This window comes from Lepus europaeus, chromosome 10 (genome assembly GCF_033115175.1).
Source record: "Lepus europaeus isolate LE1 chromosome 10, mLepTim1.pri, whole genome shotgun sequence".
NCBI classification, from domain to species: Eukaryota; Metazoa; Chordata; class Mammalia; order Lagomorpha; family Leporidae; genus Lepus; species Lepus europaeus.
In genome coordinates this window covers 105,358,362-105,364,427 of record NC_084836.1, presented here as the reverse complement: position 1 = coordinate 105,364,427, position 6,066 = coordinate 105,358,362, and the positions used below count along the sequence as shown (strand labels likewise).

General features: G+C 58.7%; 1 non-coding gene across 1 annotated transcript; it reads right to left on the bottom strand.

Annotated features, from left to right (window-relative positions):
- Positions 1 to 2,112: 2,112 nt before the first annotated feature.
- Positions 2,113 to 2,219, bottom strand: LOC133769222 (U6 spliceosomal RNA). The gene has a single exon (XR_009867124.1). It is a non-coding gene; the product is annotated as a U6 spliceosomal RNA (small nuclear RNA).
- Positions 2,220 to 6,066: the final 3,847 nt, after the last annotated feature.

Here is a 6,066-nt window from a genome sequence, read left to right as displayed (position 1 = left end):
GGGAAGCCGAGGCTTCCAGGGCTGGACAGCTGGCTTCCCACTCGGCTGTATCCTAAGGCACACATTGCTTTGTTCCTTATCTCAAGTCTCTTCTGTGCAGCTGGAGGACCTTGTCAGACCTTGTCAGACCGGGTCTAATCTCCCCACCTGTGGGCCTCAGGCACCTGCGTGATGCAACAGGAACACCTTGCCATGGATGGAGGGCCAGCCTTGGCCCCTAACACCAGACACCTGCAGCTCTTCTGTGGTTTTGCCATGCCAGCACCCCCTTCCCTGCAGCCCCTTGTGGGCCCAAGCACCCTCCTCCAGCACAGCGGGCTCTCTGAGACTCTCCTCCTTAATCCACAGAGTCAGTGTTCTCTGTCGTTCACACAGAACCTTGTCCTTGTGGTTCTGATTCGGTGGACTTTCCATGACAGTTGGGGCCACAGCCCCCGAGGCTGCCAGAAGTGGCGCCTGGGAACCTTCGGTGTGCACGTGCATGACCGCATGTGCGCATGTGCGTGCGTGTGTGCGAATGGGCTCCCCCAGACTTAAATATATCATTGCATCGTCCTCCCACAGCTTCCTTAACCATGCATTGGTTTTTCTGCATTTTTCAGCCCTTCCCTTGTCAGATGCAGAACCTGAGGTTTTGCAGACATGTAGTGTGCTGCTTACAGAGCTGGGGTCCCCGTGCTGTCGGCCAGACACGTCCCACCTCAGCCCTGAGTGCTTCAGCCCCAGCCTCATCTCAGCTTCCCAGACGTGCTTCCGTCTGCTGGGCAGTCTCTGCCCCTCCTTTCGCGGCAGCCTCAGGCCCTGGGTGGGCGGAAACCCCGCCGGGCAGCCCTTCAGTTTCCATGGTGATGAGAGGAGGGGCGGGGCTGCAGAGGGGGCAGCCGGCTTCTCTCCTGCTGGGTCCCCATCAGCCCCCTGGTGCTCTGTCTCCTGGACTCTGATTTTATGAAAGTCTAAAGAAGCCTGCTGAACCCGAGGATTTTTTTTTTCTCTTCATCTGCTTCTAAAAGGATCTCCCTTCTTGCTCCCCCTGCCCCCGCCTGCACAAGCGCACTCCTCCTGGATTGCTGGGGGAGGCAGGCAGTGGCCATGTCTAGATGTCAGCCAAGTGCCAGGTACTTCACGTGGGGAATCTGCGAGCCTGAGAGCCCCCCACAGGGGAGGGACGATTCTTTCCCGCTTTGGAGATGAAACTGAGTCATAGCGCAGCTAAGTGACTGTCGTGGTCACTCTGCCTTTCAGGGAGACTTTCCCACCCCTCTGCGGTAGTTGCTAAGAAGGACCTATGCTCATCCCAGCTCTACCCTGCTGCGAACAGCGTGGGCACCCAGGGTGAGCCGCGAGCATCCGTGTGGGGGAAAGAGCCCAGACACAGAGATCGACAACTTGTCATAAAACCTGGTTTTTGCCGAATTCTCTTGCACACTTTTGAACCTTCTAGCTCTTAACTGCCCTACGGCCCTGAGTGGCCCCAGGCCCGGGCAGATTTTGCTTCTGTGAGAGTGTCAGCTAGGAAAGGAGTCTTAGATGCAATCATATGATGATGCCTCACATGGCTGTAGAATTAGACTCCCAAGGGGCTGGCCTTGCGCAGGAGGTAAAGCTGCCCGCATTGGTTTGAATCCCACCCACTCCACTTCCGATGCAGCTTCCTGCTCATGTGCCTGGGAAGGCAGTGGAGGATGGCTCACGTGTTTGGGCCCCTGCCTCCCATGTGGGAGACCCAGTGGGGTCCTCAGCTCCTGGCTGCAGCCTGGCCCATCTGTTTCACTCCCCAAATGGCTGCAAAGGCTGGAGCTGGGCCAATCAGAAGCCAGGAGCTTCTCTCAGGTCTCCCACATGGGTGCAGGGGTCCAAGCACTTGAGCCATCTTCTACTGCTTTCCCAGGCACATTAGTAGGAGCTGGATCGGAAGTGGGGCAGCTGGGACTCCAACTGGTGCCCATATGGGATGCCGGCACTGCAGGTGGCGGCTTTACTCGCTATGCCATAACACCAGCTCTTCTGCCTTTTTTTTTTTTTCCCGAAAATTATTATAAAACATTTCAGACACACAGAGAAGAGCAGACTACCTAAGTGTACACAACGTTTTTTTGTTTTTGTTTTTTCTTTTTAAATATGGGATGCTTCACAAATTTGCGTGCCATCCTTGTGCAGGGGGCAAGCTAATGTTCTCTGTATCATTCCAATTTTAGCATACATGCTGCCGAAGCGAGCACAAGTGTATAAAATCTTAACAGTAAGACATATTTGCCTCATATAATTTCTTTTAGTTCTACGACTCTTACTTTTTGTATTCACTTGATACCCGCTTTTGCTTAGGAATCTATCGTTTTTCTAAAGTCCTCAAGTTAGGAACGAGTCCACTTTGCAAGTGCTTCTTCCGGACAGCTGTATTCACGGGCCCAGGATTCTTCACAAGCTTTGTATCCTGGTGCTGTTTCCTTGAGTCTATTGACTTCGTTTCATTGTGCACAGAAAGCGCTCACTTGAGTAGCATTCACTTAGAACGTCAGCTTCCCCTGGGGTTTCTTGGGATTCCGGAGCAGGCGGGAGCCAGCCTCGCAGGGCTGGTCTCCGTGGGTCTGTGACTTTCAGTGCCTGAGCAGATCACGTGTGGCCGGGGCCACAATCAGGACGTGGGCTTGTTGCTGCCCCACTCCACGTGGCTTGAGTCCTAAGGAAGACGCGTTGTCTCAGAAGGACTCCGCGCGCAGGCTGCCTTGTGGGCGGCGGCTCAGGCTCCTGCTCTTTTTTCCTTGCTGTTCTTACTCTGTAGACTTGGTCTAGGAGAAAGCGAATCGGCTTGAAAGCCGGGCCCATGTGAACTCCTAGGCCCCTGTGAGTCTGCTCCGGTTCCTGACCCCGCTGATGTGCCGGGGCTTCTCGGCTTCTCGCTGCCAGGAGGGAGCAGTGGCCGCCCTAGGGCTGTCCCGGGGCTGCAGGGAGAGCGCAGGCATGAGTCACCTTGTCACCCTGCATGCAGAAGGTGCCTCAGGAAACAGCCTTGACCCAAGCTGCCCTGCCAGCTGGCCCTGGAGCCCCGGCACCTCAGGGAGACGAGCTAGGGCCGCCCCACCCCGGGCCTCTGGCCTCCGGCGCTGACCTTGGGCTGGGTGAGCGCAAAGGAAGTGGGACTTGGCGCTCAGGACCCGAGACGGCCTCCCCTGTGTCCGGCGTCTCTGGTTGCACAGTTAAAGGTGTGCACGTGGAATCTGACGAACCTGGCCCAGACCCTGGCCTGCCACATCCTGGCTGTGTGACCTGGAGCTCCTCACTTAACCTTGTTCAGTCTCAGTTTCCTGTCTGCCCCCACGCTCTGGACCTGGGAGCTCAGGGTTAAGCAAAGGCCACCCCTGTGGCCAGGGAGGCCCCTAACCTCTCCCTCCTCCCAGCCCTTGCCTTCCTTCACCTGCCCAGGCCCCACCTCCTCTGGCCCCGCGCTCTGATCCTGGGTGGGGGGTGGGGAGGATGCAGCTGAGGAAGGGGCTGGGGGCAGCGGCCTCCAGGGGTGGAAGGGAGGCCCTGGTGCAGGGCTGGGCTTGTGGGGCAACTTCTGAGAGACAGGTGCAAATGTTGTGCTCCGCCCACAAACTCGGGCGACAGCCGGGCCCCCCACAAAGGCTCCCTTGAACAGCCTGGTCCTGGAGGCACCAGCCCCCAAGAGCAGCAACGTGGGGCACCATCACCACCATCATCATCCAAAGGGAGACACAAGACGGATTCCATAGTGAATAATGCAACAGGAGGCAGAACCCACAGTGCAGATTCCAGGCAGGAAGTGTTTGCACACTAAGAAGGACGGGCTCAGCCTAGCCTGGCAATCCCCCAAGGCTTCCAGGAGGAGGCAAGACTCTAGCCAGGCATGGTGCATGTGTTGGGGGATGGCTGGGAGCTGATAGAGGGAGACCATCTTCTGGGCACTGCATGAGGGCAGTGTCTGGAGACTGAGGGGCAAGGAAACAGCAAAGCAGCCCCCCCGGGGAGTGGGCTCTGGGAGCAGGAGGGTGTCTGCACTTCCCGGCTTTCTTAGGACACTGCAGAGCTTGTCTGTGTCCCCACGGTGGCTCTGGGCAGCCTGACCTTCACCAGCCCCAAAGAAGGTCACAGACAGGAAATCAGTGGCCGTGGCCAAAGATCCAACAGCTTCTGGCACCCAGAGCTCTGAGCCACAGCAGGAAACAGGGCTGCACCTAGGTGAGCCCCCAGGAGCCAAGGGTTAGTCCCAAGGGAAGCATTGCTGGGAGGGCTTCCTGGCCTGGCTCTGCCCCATGGGACAGGGGACACGGGCAAGCCGGGATTAGGGTGAGGTCAATGAGGAACGGCGAGACCCGGTCTTGCCTCCCTGGCCAAATGAACTTGAACCAATCGCTGCTCCTCTCTGGGCTCTGGGGTCAAGAGCCATCATCTGGAAGGGCTTCCTCCAGGCTGGAAACCAAGGCAGCCCCAGGCTGGTGTTCTCTTTCCGCCCCCAGGACCCTGATGGGGTTGATCGAGGCAGAACACAGCCCGCGTCCTCCAGGGAGCCTTCCCTGCCCTCTGTGGTGTCTCATGTTTGTCCCACACCAAATGGACAGCGCTGGGCCTGCCAGTCACTACTCCTTGTTGGGGGATAAATGCTCTCCGTGCTGCCCCTTTGTACCCACACCCATACTTTGGTTTCTTTATCTGTGAGGGGTCAGTGACGTCAGTGCAGGGCTCACCAGGGAGTCCTTGTGACTGTGTGGACCCAGCACGCAGCAGCGCTTGGACCTGCCACTTGGTAGCTGCTCATCAAAGCCTGGTTTCTTTGTCTCCCGTGGACCGGAGCCTGCCTCTTGGTTCAGGTGCCTGAATACATTCAGGGGCGGGGTCTCCCGGGCTGGAGGCCAGGGGCCTGCCTCCCTCAGCCAGGGCATGAGTCCCCTGCACAAGGGGAAGGAAGCAGGGTTCAACGGCGCTCTTCCCCTCACTCGGGCTATTGCCCCATCGCCCTGACCCCAGGAGCCCCAGAAAGCTGCACGGGAAAAGTCTGTCACCATCCAACGGCCGACATCCGGTAGGAGACCCTGACTATGCCAAACCCTGCTCCCCGGCTGCAGCAGGGCCCAGAGCACGCAGTGCGCCCAGACACGCATGTCTGGAACCTTCCTTCTGAGTGCTGGCTGCAGGGGCATGGGGTGGGCTGGGAGCCCCACAGCAGGAGGCTGGGGCCACAATCCAGGTGACTGCCACGTGGGAAGGCAGAGGGGCCGGGCCACGGGTCACGTTCTGGTCTCGTTCTGGGAGGCTGGTGACTCCTCTAAGCATTCCAAGTTCAAGGGCCTCCCGGGACTGGCAGCTTCGCCAAGCACTGATGGAGCCAAAGCTGTGCTCTTGGAAATGTGCATGTTCTGTTGATTCATTTTCTGTCTTACTTATCTGAGGCAGAGAGCGTCCAGTCAAAGCCAGGAGCCCGGAACCCAGTTTGGGTCTCCCACATGGGTGACAGGAACCCAACTGCTTAAGCCTTCACTGCTTCGTGCCAGGGTCCGTTAGCAGGAAGCTGGAGTCCAGAGCCAGAGCCGGGAGTTGAAATCAGGCGCTCTGATGCGGGTGCGGGCATGGCGCCCTGGAAGTGCGCCTGTTTGGGTCCCCGTTCGCAGATGCTGGAAGTGAGGGGCCAGGGCTGTGTCTCATGACACCTCTTAGTGTGTGGCCTTGGGCCCGCAGAGCAGAATGCCCCACGTCTGCCCTGCCAGGTGTGTGCCCCCTGCACCCCAGTACATGAGGGGCTGAACCTCAAAGCCGAGCGCAGCTTCCCTGGCCGGGGCTGAGCTGGGCTGGAGCGGGGACCAATGGCCGCAGTGGCCGCAGACTCGGCCACATGGGGGGAGAGAGGCTCAGGCGTGGTTTACTGGTCAAGAGGCAGAGTTCAGAGACAGGGCACCTTTTAACCGCAGGGGCTCCTGCCCGAGAGAAAACAAGGCCCAGTCGGTACTCCACGATGCAGCCCAGCGGCCAAGTCCAGATTCCTAGGGGAGGGGAAGGAGCCGGAGCCCAGCGCAGGCAGTGGCCGCTGGAGAGTGCGTGGGCTCAGACAATACT